Source organism: Triticum dicoccoides, chromosome 7A, assembly GCF_002162155.2.
Source record: "Triticum dicoccoides isolate Atlit2015 ecotype Zavitan chromosome 7A, WEW_v2.0, whole genome shotgun sequence".
In the NCBI taxonomy this organism is placed as follows: Eukaryota; Viridiplantae; Streptophyta; class Magnoliopsida; order Poales; family Poaceae; genus Triticum; species Triticum dicoccoides.
The window spans coordinates 699,754,579-699,769,318 of NC_041392.1; positions in this window are offsets into that span (position 1 = coordinate 699,754,579).

Consider the following 14,740-nt stretch of genomic DNA (forward strand, 5'->3'; position numbering starts at 1 on the left):
TGTTGTATTAGGAAGAACTGAACGCCCTTAGGTGTGCCTCATTTCCTGGAACTTAGCTTTTGAGCTAATATCAGAGCAATGGAAAGAGATGGACATATTAGAAAGATCCATATAGAAATTATAGGTTTTGTATTTAACCTTCCTTCTACTTTCTCTGTTTCTAAATATAATACTTTTTAGAGATTTCAATACGAAATACATACATATGTATATATGCATGTTTTAGAGTGTAGACTCATTCATTTTGCTCCGTATCTCTAAAATGGCTTATATTCAGAAACGAAGGGAGTAGTTACCAATTTACTTGATATCAGTATTCTGCCGCTAAACTAAAGACGTAGAGGCTTCATCTCCTGATAGAGTTCATTGTTCTTCGCCAGGAACTATCCGGTGAGAATGAGTTGTTAATCCCAAGGATGTGTTCATGTTCTATGATTCATTTAGTCACTATTTATCGGTTGAAGTTCTGACGAAGTCCTAACTCTTCAGCAGTATTGTTTGAGCATAACAGACACTATATAGATGGCTTGTTGCACCATTTGCTCTTTCTGGATGTAGGGTGTCTACTATACCTGTAGTTGCTTTAGTATAGAAAACTAATAAATAAGAAAATGTAAAGTATGTCCTGTAAACTAAAAAAAGCTAGTCCAAAGTACACCTTATGCTAGTAAAGATGACTGCAAGTATATTAACAGTTTACCATTTACCAATAATTTTTTGGTCTTAAATTGATGATCAATTTTTTATGAATTTATTCATAAATTAATTTTTCCGCCTCAACTGAACAATGTGTGCCTCGGCTGGACCCATATTGAACTACATCCATGTTGACAGTGTACTGAATTTAGGATGATGGCTGATGGGTCTTTGGTTTCCACGATATAATTATCCTGTCCAGGACAGTGTGCGGAAACTACTACGGACATCTCCAAAGCGGAGCCTCAAACCTTCACTATATGTTTGGACCATTTTTCACTGGTGGAAAAACAGGCTTCCATCCAGCCCCATAAGTCGCGAAGCTGTAGGAACCGCGACTAATGGGACCTTTAGTCGCGGTTCTGGAGGTGAACCGCGACCAAAGGCCTGGGCCCAGGGCGCTCGGTGGCCAGCTGGCGCACGTGAGGGTCTTTAGTCGCGGTTGGCCAGGACAACCGCGACTAAAGGCCTTCGGGCACCTTTAGTCACGGTTTGCCAGGCCAACCGCAACTAAAGCCCCTCCCCTATATATACCCATCCAGCAGCCAACACTTAGCCATTTGGAGCCATTCTCTTCACAAGTGGGTGTAGGTTTGCTTTTGATTCCTCTTATGCACATAAGGTGTTTGATGAAATGCCCCAAGAGCATGAAACAAACATGACATGAAGTGTTGGAGCCACACTCCTCGATCGCGGTTAGCAACTTGATGAACCTTTGATGTGTCATTGATAAAATATGCATGTGTGCAGTTCATTGTTTAATTTATATTGTTTGTAGCTAGTTAGTTTAACAAATGCATGATGGTTAATTATATATTTTATATTATAATAATGCAGATGAATCGGCAATGGATGTACGGTAACCGACTCTCCGGCGAGTTCACTACGGGTTTGAAAGATTTCCTCGTAGTGGCTAATGCGAACAAGCAGGGGGGTTTTGTTATCTGTCCATGTGTTATCTGTAAGAATCAGAAGGGTTACTCTTCCTCAAGAGATGTTCACATGCATCTGCTTCGGCACGGTTTCATGCCAAGCTATAATTGTTGGACCAAGCATGGAGAAAGAGGGGTTATAACGGAAGAAGATGAAGAAGGGGATGATTTCATCGATGAAAGCTATCTTGCTCATTTCGGTGATACTTTCATGGAGGATGCTGAAGGTGAAGGGGAAGGTGAAGAAGAGGCACGTGATGATCCCGTTGATGATCTTGGTCGGACCATTGCTGATGCACGGAGACGCTGCGAAACTGAAAAGGAGAGGGAGAATTTGGATCGCATGTTAGAGGATCACAGAAAGGCGCTGTACCCCGGATGCGATGATGGTCTGAAAAAGCTGGGCTGCACACTGGATTTGCTGAAATGGAAGGCAGAGGCAGGTGTAGCTGACTCGGCATTTGAAAACTTGCTGAAAATGTTGAAGAATATGTTTCCAAAGGATAACGAGTTGCCCGCCAGTACGTACGAAGCAAAGAAGGTTGTCTGCCCTCTAGGTTTAGAGGTTCTGAAGATACATGCATGCATCAACGACTGCGTCCTCTACCGCGGTGAATACGAGAATTTGAATGAATGCCCGGTATGCACTGCATTGCGTTATAAGATCAGAGGCGATGACCCTGGTGACGATGTTGAGGGCCAGAAACCCAGGAAGAGGGTTCCCGCCAAGGTGATGTGGTATGCTCCTATAATACCACGGTTGAAACGTCTGTTCAGGAACAAAGAGCATGCCAAGTTGTTGCGATGGCACAAAGAGGACCGTAAGTCGGACGGGGAGTTGAGACACACCGCAGATGGAACGCAATGGAGAAAGATCGACAGATGGTTCAAAGATTTTGCAGCTGACGCAAGGAACATAAGATTTGCTCTAAGTACGGATGGCATGAATCCTTTTGGCGAGCAGAGCTCCAGCCATAGCACCTGGCCCGTGACTCTATGCATCTACAACCTTCCTCCTCGGTTGTGCATGAAGCGGAAGTTCATTATGATGCCAGTGCTCATCCAAGGTCCGAAGCAACCCGGCAACGACATCGATGTGTACCTAAGGCCATTAGTTGATGAACTTTTACAGCTGTGGGGTGGTGTCCGTGTGTGGGATGAGCACAAACAAGAGGAATTTGACCTACGAGCGTTGCTTTTCGTAACCATCAACGATTGGCCTGCTCTTAGTAACCTTTCGGGACTGTCAAATAAGGGATACAATGCATGCACGCACTGCTTACATGAGACTGAAAGTGTACATTTGCCAAATTGTAAGAAGAACGTGTACCTTGGGCATCGTCGATTTCTTCCGAAAATTCATCCAGTAAGAAAGAAAGGCAAGCATTACAACGGCAAGGCAGATCACCGGCCGAAGCCTGCGGAACGCACTGGTGCTGAGGTATTTGATATGGTTAAGGATTTGAATGTCATCTTTGGAAAGGGTCCTGGCGGACAATCAGTTCCGAAGGGAGCTGACGGGCACGCAGCCATGTGGAAGAAGAAATCTATATTCTGGGAGCTAGAATATTGGAAAGTCCTAGATGTCCGCTCTGCAATCGACGTGATGCACGTTACGAAGAATATTTGCGTGAACCGCCTAAGCTTCTTGGGCGTGTATGGGAAGACAAATGATACAAAGGAAGCACGGCAGGACCAGCAACGTTTGAAAGACCCTGATGACCGGCATCCGGAATGGTTTCAAGGTCGTGCCAGCTACGCTCTGACCAAAGAAGAGAAGGTCATCTTTTTTGAATGCCTGAGCAGTATGAAGGTCCCGTCTGGATTCTCGTCCAATATAAAGGGAATAATAAACATGGCAGAGAAAAAGTTCCAAAACCTGAAGTCTCACGACTGCCACGTGATTATGACGCAATTGCTTCCGATTGCTTTGAGGGGGCTCCTGCCGGAAAATGTTCGAGTAGCCATTGTGAAGCTATGTGCATTCCTCAATGCAATCTCTCAGAAGGTAATCAATCCAGAAGTTCTACCACGGTTACAGAACGATGTGATCCAATGTCTTGTCAGTTTCGAGTTGGTGTTCCCGCCATCCTTCTTCAATATTATGACGCACCTCCTGGTTCACCTAGTCGAAGAGATTTTCGTTCTCGGTCCTGTATTTCTACACAATATGTTCCCCTTCGAGAGGTTCATGGGAGTATTAAAGAAATATGTTCGTAACTGTGCTAGGCCAGAAGGAAGCATCGCCAAGGGCTATGGAAATGAGGAGGTAATTGAGTTTTGTGTTGACTTTGTTCCTGACCTTAAGCCGATTGGTCTTCCTCGATCGCGGCACGAGGGGAGACTAAGTGGAAAAGGCACGATCGGAAGGAAATCAACGATATGTATGGACGGCCATTCTCTGACTGAAGCACACCACACTGTACTGACCAATTCCAGCTTGGTGGCTCCGTACTTTGAGAAACACAAGAAATATTTTACGCTCGGACAACCCGGGGAAGCCTGAATCCTGGATTAGGAAGGCCCACATGGAGACTTTCGGCAGTTGGTTGAGAAAACATTTAATGAATGACAATGATGTTGTAGATCAGCTGTACATGTTGGCCAAGACACCATCTTCGACTATAACGACTTTCCAAGGGTACGAGATAAATGGGAATACATTTTACACGATCGCCCAAGATAAAAAGAGCACCAACCAAAACAGTGGTGTCCGCTTTGATGCAGCAACCGAGAATGGGCAAAAGGTCACATATTATGGTTACATAGAGGAGATATGGGAACTTGACTATGGACCCTCCTTTAAGGTCCCTTTGTTCCGGTGCAAATGGTTCAAGCTAACAGGAGGTGGGGTAAAGGTGGACCAGCAATACGGAATGACAATGGTGGATTTCAACAATCTTGGTTACCTTGACGAACCATTCGTCCTAGCGAAAGATGTCGCTCAGGTTTTCTATGTGAAGGACATGAGTAGCAAACCGAGGAAACGGAAAGATAAGAAAACGATCAGTACATCATGCGATGATCCAAAGCGCCACATTGTTCTTTCAGGGAAAAGAAACATCGTGGGAGTGGAGGACAAGACAGACATGTCAGAAGATTATAATATGTTTGCTTATCGTGGGTGTTTTTTTAGGGATCGAGAGGGGACGGCGAGGGTTATAAATGTGTTGTCCTCGCCTCCCCTCTCCGTGACGCCGTCGTCTGCCGCCCCGTCTCGCGCTCTACCGCGACACCCTCTCCCACCCCTTCCTCGCCCCCTCCTTTTGCCACCGCCCTTTCGCCACCGCCACCGCCACCGCCCCCCTTCTTCACTTAATTAATTTGTTTTTACTACATGTTTTCAGGACTGACATAATGGCGGACGATAGAGCTGACCCGATTATGGACAACTATGATCCGGACGGTGAAGCACATATGTTCGGCATCATAAACGGCGATATTCTATATGTGCCGACCGGAGAAGAAGAAGATGATATCTCTTCTTATCTGAACCTTGACGGTGAAGATGAAGGGCGCCGTCAGCAAGATGATGCCGAACAAACGTCGATAAACGACGATCTTCAAATGGAAGTAGCAACCACCTCCGGCGCCGAGGTATATATATACATTGAGCCTCTGGTGATACAAACTAACTGATTTGAATAAATATGTGTGTACTAACGCGCGCGACTCTTTCTTATTTTAGCCCTCGGCCGGATCGTCGAAACAATCGAGTACGTCGTCACAGCGTGGCGCAACCAAGACGATGAAACAAGGAGAAACATGCACCATCGAGGTTGTCGACAGTGCAACCGGCAGGCCGCTGGAGCCCCGCAAGAACGCCACCAAGTTTGTCAGCCAATGCGGAGCCATTGTTAGAGACAACGTCTCGATCACCGTCCAGGAGTGGAATGAGCCAAAGAAGGCACGAATTGATGGTTTCACTTTTGTCGATAAGAGAACAAAAAAAGATTGCTTCAAGAAGCTTATGGAACATTTCGTTCTACCTCCGGAATACAACAAATTCGATGAGGAGGGTAACAAGATTGAGGAAAACAAGGAGAGGAGGAGGCTAGTCAAACAGTTCGCTCTTCATAAGATGGCCGACGCATTCCGGAAATTCAAGCAAAATCTAGCCCATGACTTTGTCAAGCAGAACAAGACTCCGGATTTCAAAGGACAATATGAGAAACTGAAACATGATTGGCCAGAATTTGTAAAGCAAAAGAAATCGGAGCAGTTCATTCAAATATCGAAAAAAAATAAGGAAAATGCGGCTAAGAAGGAGTACAATCATGTTATGGGGCCAGGAGGGTATCGCATTTGGGTGCCTAGGTTGGAGAAGATGGAGAACGAGCTGAGGGCGCGAGGAATCCGTCCAGGTACGGAGGGATGGGACCCAAGGGCCAAAAGCTGGTGGTACGGGCATGGGGGAACGCTGAACCCGGAGACAGGGGAGTGTGTTTACCGGGGCAAATTAATTAAACCCACCCAAGCCCTTATTAACGCAATGAGGGATGCTCAACAGGGGAAGATCAAGTTCAACAGAGAGAACGACGCGCTGACAAAAGCCCTCGGGAATCCTGAACACGGAGGACGTGTACGAGGCATGGGGCACATTCCGTGGAAAATAGGGTTCCCCCAGAACGATGACCCGTATGGTTACAGAAGCCGTAAGAGAAAGATGGATCGGGAAGCAGATGTTGTGGCGCGGTTGGCATCGGAAATGGATGTGATGAAGAAAACCATGAGTGTACTAGTAGCCGAAAGAGATGCAGCTCGGGTGCAGCATGAAGATCATCCAGCGGATCTCGGAAGCCAACAGCGGAGAAGCAGCGTGGCTTCCACGGAGGCCCCACCGGCTGGTGCAGATGCACCGACGATCGAAATTACTGCACCGGAGCCTCTGGTGGTCCAAATTACTGCACCGGAGCCTCTGGTGGTCGAAATTACTTCACCGGAGCATCCTCGCTACCCCGTGGACGATATAAAGGAGATGAAAGAATGTCATCTGTATTATCCTATCGGGAACATGTCCATGAAGGTAGCCATCGGCAGTGCTTTACCATGTTTACCTGGAGCACTCCACCACAACAACCCCATTCAAGATGGCTATGCTCGTGTCACGGTGGAGGACATAGTCCAAGGGTTTGAGGACCTGGAGATTGACATTGCTACACCTGAAGGGGAGAAAAGACTTGGAGATGTCAAGCGCCATTTCATTATATGGCAAAAGAAGTTTATCAAGTTTCCAGGCGAGGCGCCAAGGACAACAAGTCCACCCCCCTACGGTGGTGGTGGTGGCGGTGGCGGTGGTGGTGGTGGTGGTGGTGGTGGCGGTTCACCTACACCTCCGTCACGTCAGCCGACGCCGCCCCCCAGTCCACAACGTCCGGCGGGTGATCAGCCGCCGCCCCCCAGTCCTCGTCCGGCGGGTGATCAGACGCCGCCCCCCAATCCACCTCCGGCAAAGAAGCAGAAGCAGTCCTGGATTATTAACCCGGACCCTTATGTACCTAAGACCACAAAGGTACCGGAGCCATCACTGAAGCCTCTCCCCACAAGGCCTTGGGAACGTAGTGCCGAGGAAGTCGACGCGGCCGCGGCTGCTGATTTGGAGAAATGGAAGGTGGACTGCAAGAAGAAAAGAGAGCCCGAGCCCAAGCCAGTATTTTCTGATGAGCAAAAGAAGTGGGCTAAGTCATTTTTGAGCACACCGTCCCAAGCCGCGAAGAATCTGCCTAACGACTATGCACGTGAACTTCGCAGGCAGGCACTCATGTTCAAGGATAACAAAGAGCGGGAGAAGGCCGAAAGTAAAAAAAGCGGGAAACAAGTTGCCCAGCTCGGGGAACAAAGTAAACAATCGATTGCCCCGCTTATAGTGGAAGCCTTCTGTCCGGATGCCCCCGAGATCATACAAGCTGCGGCAGCACAGGGATTGACTGTAACGAGTGCCAGAGAACAAGCGGCCAACTTAGGTATTACTCTTCGTGAACTGTTAGGCCTTGATGAGGCGCCAGTGAAGGAGGTAGTAATTACATATGTCAAGAATGGGCCTCTCGTCGAGCCTGCGCAGGAAAAGGATCTACCTCCACAAATGAAAGGTCTGCTGAAATGGTACAAGGGTTACATAAAAAATAAAAACGCCAAAGAATATATTTATGCGAAGTTAGACATGAGCATCACTTCAAACATTACTATGTACAAATTGAACTGAGTGAATTGTTCCAGCTTTTCAATCTGCGCGAGCTCGATAAATCTATCATCAGTTGCTACGTTCTGTAAGTGATTTATTAATTTCTACCCCATCTCGTTCATATTGCCTGGACTATATATATGTCCTAACTATATTGTTGTGTCCGCTATTATACATGCAGAATGAAGATTAAGGAATGCAGAGTAAGGAACATCCATGATGTTGGGTTCATTGACCCACACATCGTTAATGGACATGTGTTGGAGCGTCACCCCGCCGACGTGGAGGCAGACCTGTGGCAGTTTCTTACAAAGCAGGAACTCAAAAGTGATATTCTATTTCCTTACCATTTTGAGTGAGTGTTTCTGTCTTGAGCACATTCTCTTTTGTTTACTCCATGCATGGTATGTGGCCGGCTAATCGATGAGTTATGCATGACGTACTGTGCATGTATCGTGTCCGCAGGTTCCACTGGATTCTGCTAGTAATTAAAGTTAACACCTCAGAATGTCTCGTCCACGACTCTGTGAATATGGATCCAAAGCTTTGGGGCGGCATGAGAAGAATGCTGCAGAAGTAATTATTTTCATTCATTTGCGCTCTATATCGATCGGCCTATTTCGTTCATTTCCTAATATCAAGTAACTAATTAATAACTCTCTTGTTAATTTAATTTTCTTTGCCTCGTAGGGTTTGGAGACGGTTCGTAGATACAAAGGTCGGTGAATTCAAAAAAGAGCTAGAATTCAAAATGTTAAAGGCTAAGAATGCTGGGGATATTCAGCCACCGGAGACCAATCTATGTGGATACTATGTCTGTGAGATGATCCGGAGAAACACCTCTGAGCGGGTTCCGAGTGATACCAATGCTCAGCGGAATAACATCCGGTGGATGCTTAGTCCAGAAGCTCGCTTCCGACCACTTCAAGAGGAACTAGCTGGATGGTTCAGCAGGGAAGTCCTCCATCCTAAAGGAGAACACTATTACGAGGACGTAGAACTTTATATGCATTAAATCATGTATGGAAACTTGTTCAAAATTGTATATGGTCATCCGATGATATTGAATATATATTGTATATTCCTCTTGAATTCTTTTTAGTTCTAATTTCAAATTTATTTGAAATTGTACATTCATATGCATGTATGTAGTACCGTAGAATATATGAAACTCCTTCAAAATTAAAATAAAGCACAAAAGAAATAAAACAATATAAATTAAACAGAAAACAGGTTTAGGGGGGGGGGCTAAAACCCTAAACCTGTGGCAGCCTTTAGTCGCGGTTGGCCAGAAGAACCGCGACTAAAGGTCCTCCGCCCCGACGGCCGCCTGGCGCCCACGTGGACGGGCCGTTAGTCGCGGTTCTTAAGCAGCCGCGACTAAAGGTGGGGGGCTTTAGTCGCGCTTATTTGGTCGCGGTTGCGCAACCGCGACTAATGGCAGTTGCGAACCGCGACCAAAGGCCTTTTTTCCACCAGTGTTTGTCATTCGACGGGAACCTATATATGCCCGTTTAGCAGTCCGGACATACGGATTTTGGTATCCAAGAGATAAACGTGGGGGGCTTTGTCGGAGTCTGAACATGCACTTGACCAAACACATGCACGGTCCCACTCTTCTCTCTCCTTCCAACCGCACATGCATGCCCCCCCTCTCCTCTCTCTCCTCCCGATCAGACACAAACAATAAACATCCCACCACATGCATGGTCTCCATTTACTTTTTCTTCTCCCATCGGATACTTTGTGAATTGTGATTAGCATTGGATGGATCCCTCCCGCATTATGTTCTTGGACCACGTCCGGACATAAAACGGACATATACCAAAGACATTTGCGGGCCAGCTTTGGAGATGCCCTAAACCTAGGTCAGCATGAAGGGCCGGCAAGGCAAAGCAATGTGAACATCATGACAAACCAAGTAATCCAGTCATCAGAGGTTCGGATGCCTCTAACATTTCTAGCACAAGGGTGATTTTAACAAGGATGTCGAATCACGGGCAGCAGATGCATAGAAAAAGTGTAACGTGTGTGTAAAAAAATACTTCAAAAATACATATAACTTTAAAAGCCAAATCCCCAAAAATGAAGCAAGATCATTAAAGAAATATCAATCTAACAAATAAAAAAAATAAAGAAACTTGTCTTGGCTCATGATGCCATTTTCGTGTGGTAGAAAAAACATACCTTCATTTGTAGTAAACAACATCTTCCTAAAAACCTAAAACTCCATATGTGTTGAGACACTCGGACTACCAGCTGCTTCCCACATTGAAAATTCATAGTCGAGATTATATTTGAAACCTTGTAGTTGCGACCCCGTTAGACCCCATTTGAAGATTTGCAGTTGTGGCTTGCACGAAAAATTGCAGTTGCAACCACATTTAAAAACATTCAATTGTGACCCCCTTGAACACATACAGTTGTGACCCCATTTGAAAACTTGTAGTTGCGACCCCTTTGAAAACATGCAGTTGCGACAATATTTAAAAGCTTGCAGTTGCAACCCCCTTGCAAACCCATTTGAAAACATGTTGTTAAAACCCCATCTGAAATTTTGCATTGGCGACCCAATTTTGAACTTGCAGTTGCGACCCTCACGAAAATTGCAGTAGTGACCCATTTGAAAATTTGCAGTTGTAACCCCCATCAAGAACATGAAGTTGTGACCCTTGAAACTCTGCATTTATGACCCCCTTTGTAATCATGCAATTGTGACCCCTCTTGAAAACATATAGTTGCAACCTCTCTTGAAAACTTGCAATTGTGACCCAATTTGATAACTTGTATTCCCGCCCCCCTTGAAACTTGCAATTGCGACCCCATTTGAGAACCAACAGCTGCGACCCATTGAAGACTTCAAAATGTTACCCCATTTGAAACTTGCAGTTGCAACCCAATGAAACATGCAGTTACTGTTGGGCAAATAAGCCACGGTTGGGCATAGTTTGAGTTGTGTCCAGGCTTAGTCCGAACTGTGTCTAGGCTTAGTCCGACTAGTGTATGGGAGCCTGTATGTGCAGTGAGCGTGTTGGACGTGAGTTCGTGACAGCACCCACTCCATGGCGAGTGTGTATGCGTGTGTGTGTCTGTTGGCGAGGAACAAGGAGGTGTGACCGCGTTGCCAACGCTGGGAGTGGTCGCGTCGTTCGCGTCGGAGCGCGGCGGGTGCGCGAGCCAGGGGTGCAGGACATGGCTAGTGGGTTGAGTGGGCGTGTTGGGGGCGCGACATGGTGTGGCATGTGTGCACGGGCGTACAAGACTCCCCCACCCCTATGTATTTCCTTGTGGCTTGTGGAAAACAGTCATTGTTGCGGCGATGTTCGTGCGCCGGGAAAACCTTGCTGTGTCCACCATGCTCCTTCTGATCTTCTTCCTTCTTCTTCTCGGTTTGGGGCCAGGGTGAGGTAGAGGTGTCCACAGAGTGAGCGAGAGTGTGGCAACAAGCAAGGGAGAAGGTTGCGCCACCAACAAGTGGCATCGGAGCTACGGTTCGAAGGTGTCCGTCGGCCGATCCCGCAGTTGACACCGACGAACTACACCTCCTAGGCAATCAAGGTGGAGGCCATCCTTGATGCCCAGGGGCTATGGGGGTGGTTGCTCTGGTGGAAGGCATGGCGATCGACGCCAGCAAGAGCAAGAGGGCATGGGTGATGTGTAGGATCGAAAGTATGTCTAGAGGGGGGGGGGTGATTAGACTACTTGACCAAATAAAAACTTAACATTTTTCCAATTTTAGTTCTTGGCAGATTTTAGCTATTTTAGGACAAGTCAAGCAATCATCACACAATTCAAGCAAGCATGCAAAGAGTATATTGGCAGCAGAATGTAAATCATGCGACTTGCAAGAATGTAAAGGGAAGGGTTTGGAGAATTCAAACGCAATTGGAGACACGGATGTTTTTCCCGTGGTTCGGATAGGTGGTGCTATCCTACATCCACGTTGATGGAGACTTCAACCCACGAAGGGTAACGGTTGCGCGAGTCCACACAGGGCTCCACCCAAGGGCAACGGTTGCGCGAGTCCACACAGGGCTCCACCCACGAAGGGTCCACGAAGAAGCAACCACCCACAAAGGGTCCACGAAGAAGCAACCTTGTCTATCCCACCATGGCCATCGCCCACGAAGGACTTGCCTCACTAGCGGTAGATCTTCACGAAGTAGGCGACCTCCTTGCCCTTACAAACTCCTTGGTTCAACTCCACAATCTTGTCGGAGGCTCCCAAGTGACACCTAGTCAATCTAGGAGACACCACTCTCCAAGAAGTAACAAATGGTGTGTAGGTAATGAACTCCTTGCTCTTGTGCTTCAAATGATAGTCTCCCCAACACTCAACTCTCTCTCATAGGATTTGGATTTGGTGGAAAGAAGATTTGAGTGGAAAGCAACTTGGGAAGGCTAGAGATCAAGATTCATATGGTAGGAATGGAATGTCTTGGTCTCAACACATGAGTAGGTGGTTTTCTCTCAGAACATATCAGTAGGAATGGTGTGTGTGTTCTGATGGCTCTCTCACTTAATGAGAAGGAGGTGGAGGGGTATATATAGCCTCCACACAAAATCCAACCGTTACACAGTTTTCCAATCTCGGTGGGACCGAATAAATAAACTCGGTCTGACCGAAGTAGTAAACCTAGTGACCATTAGGAATTTCGGTGGGACTGACATGCAACTCGGTAGGACCGATTTGGTTAGGGTTTGGGCATAACGTAACTCGGTGAGACCGATTACACAAACTCGGTGAGACCGAATTTGGTAATTAGCTAACCAGAGAGTTGGTCAGGCAAACTCGGTGGGACCGATTTGCTCTTTCGGTGAGACCGAGTGGAACTCGGTGAGACCGAAAAGTTACAAAGGGGAAACACTGAGTTTACATTGCAATCTTGGTGGGACCGATTCTCTCTTTCGGTGGGACCGAAAAGTTATGAAAGGGAAACAGAGAGTTTGCAACCCCATCTCGGTGGGACCGAGATCCTTATCGGTAGAACCGAATTGCTAGGGTTTGGCAGTGGCTAATGACAAGTGAAACTCGGTGGCGCCGGATAGGAAGAATCGGTAGGACCGAGTTTGGCTTAGAGTTTAGGTCATATGTGGATATGGGAAAGTAGTTCAGGGTTTTTGGAGCATATCACTAAGCACATGAAGCAAGAGGCTCATTAAGCAACACCTCATCCCTCCTTAATAGTATTGGCTTTTCTTATGGACTCAATGTGATCTTGGATCACTAAAATATAAAATGAAGAGTCTTGAGCTTTTGAGCTTGAGCCAATCCATTGTCCTTAGCATTTTGAGGGTTCCACTTTCACATCCATGCCATGCCAATCATTGAGCTTTCTGAAATAATTATCTTGGAATAGTATTAGCTCAATGAGCTATATGTTGTTATGAATTACCAAAACCACCTAGGGATAGTTGCACTTTCAATCTCCCCCTTTTTGGTAATTGATGACAACATATAGATCAAAGCTTCGACAAATGATAATAAGCATGAAGTATATCGTCGCTTTGAGAAGTATGTGATAAGTAAGAGATCCCCCTAAATTTGTGCATATTTAAAATTTGCTTTGGACTGCAAATGCACAAAGAGTTAGAGTCATGGGTTACTCTTCCATGTCACATACATCTTGGTGGAGCGCTCAAAATGATAAGAATCAAATACATGCACTCATCACCAAGAATAGTGAATGATCACATAAGATAGATAGGATAATAGCATTCATCAAGCATTAAGTGTAGCTTATGATCAAACACATGATCATCGATGTCTCACAAACATAAGGACGTAGTATCTCACACACAAAAGCAAACAAGGTTCGAAAAACCACCAAATAAAGCAAGAGAGAAAAGCAACACTCTCTCTCTCAGAGCCTATGATCTATACATCTTCTCCCCCTTTGGAAACAAGTTACCAAAAAGTTCCTAGAAAATGCATAGCACTAGATCGACGCTCAGGCTTGATCTTCAGGTGGTGGTGGAGTCCGGATCACTCCAAGGACGAAGGCTTCTGTAGATGTTGAAGTAGTCACTGGAGTTGGAGCTGAAGTAGATGCTGGAGCTGAGGCTGTAGCTGGTGCTGAAGTAGTGGCTCTGGTGTCAGCAACTGGCATGGCAGACGACCTCGGGCCTCGTGGCACTCTAGAAAGAGCATGAGTCGTGGTCCTACCTCTCCTCTCATTCATGTCCTCCTGGAGCTGCTCCACTGCAGACTGAACTTCCGTTACTTTGACATCCAAGTCATAGAACTTCTGTTCCATGATCCTCTCTAGGCTCTGCTGATTCTTAGTGAGGTTGGCCAGACTTTGCTCAATTCTCAGCGTGGATGCAATAAAGTAACCGAGCTGCTCTTGTTTGGTCTTCAAGAAGTACTCAGATGCCTCCTCTTGAGTAGGCATCTTGGCAGCTTTCTCCTTCCTTGCCTTCTCCTTCTTTGCAAATGCTTGGGCAGATGATGGCTCGTTCTCAGTCATGACAACTTCATTATCCTCAAAATCTGGACGGATGGGCAGGTGTTCCTTATCCAACAAATATATGCCTGTGCCTATTTTGGAGTTGATGAGCTCCTGAATTTGAGGGGCATATCCACAGCTCCTCTTTTGATCTGCTGCAGTCCTCTTAATTGTTTCCACTATGAGGCTCATGACTTTGAATTTCTGAGGCACATCAAACACATGTAGCAAGTTGATAGCATGGCCTCTGATCATCTTGTGATCTCCAGACTTGGGCAGAAGGGTGTGCCTAAGGATCCAGTTGATCGTAGGCAATCCTGATAGCAGATAATGCACTGAGCCAAACTTGAATGTGTCAAGAGCTTCATTGGGAATTTCCTTGTACATATTTGACATGGAGTTATGGTCCATCTTCTTCTTGGCATAGATATCCAAGTCCTCATCTTGCTCCTCTGGGGCATTAATGATCTGTGCCCACTCAG